General features: G+C 37.1%; 1 protein-coding gene across 1 annotated transcript in view; it reads left to right on the plus strand.

Annotated features, from left to right (window-relative positions):
• Window positions 1-51: 51 nt before the first annotated feature.
• The window catches only part of LOC107577221 (vegetative cell wall protein gp1-like), a gene marked incomplete at its 3' end in the record, with an annotated part of 5,309 nt that continues 4,735 nt past the window's right edge, over window positions 52-625 (plus strand). Inside the window, exon 1 of the mRNA XM_016263322.1 lies at window positions 52-319. The remainder of the gene's footprint in view (window positions 320-625) is intronic.

Here is a 625-nt window from a genome sequence, read left to right on the forward strand (position 1 = left end):
ACACCGCGACATCCGCAGATGAAATGCACCTGCCTTCAGCGACTCGTTTTCTCCTTCGAAACCTCAAGGTCCTTCGCCGGTAATGTAACAGGAAGAACGGACACTGAGGTGACACATTGGATCTAGCTATTGAGTGAACGAGCTTTCACATTTATCAGCTTGGACAATATTGTCGCATAATGATGAGCTTTTTTAATGTCTGCGAAGCTATTTGAACACGAATATATTGATCAGTGAGCCTGGTTTCCATCGGTGTCAATAATATTTCCTGTCAACATACCACCAGTTCTTTTCAGTCTGTCTTGAACAAGGAAATTGGGTAAGAAATAGACTGATGCAAACACTATAACTGTTGAACTGTAATATGCAATAGAGCACAAGTGCAAACACGTACATAATTGAATAATATAATAGCCTATATGTTATGTTATTATTATTACAGCTGTGGTTATATACATTTAGATTGGACCCAAGTGCTGTGTCTTTGCTTCAGTGGTGTTTAACTGATACTGATATTGTTTACATGTTTTCTGGGTTTTATTTATTGTTTATCATTTCTAATATATGTATAAATGTGTGACATTAATCAATGTGTGTTAGTTTGTGTGTGTGTGTGTGTGTGTGT

This window comes from Sinocyclocheilus grahami, unplaced genomic scaffold (genome assembly GCF_001515645.1).
Source record: "Sinocyclocheilus grahami isolate Dianchi unplaced genomic scaffold, SAMN03320097.WGS_v1.1 scaffold5460.1, whole genome shotgun sequence".
NCBI lineage: Eukaryota > Metazoa > Chordata > Actinopteri > Cypriniformes > Cyprinidae > Sinocyclocheilus > Sinocyclocheilus grahami.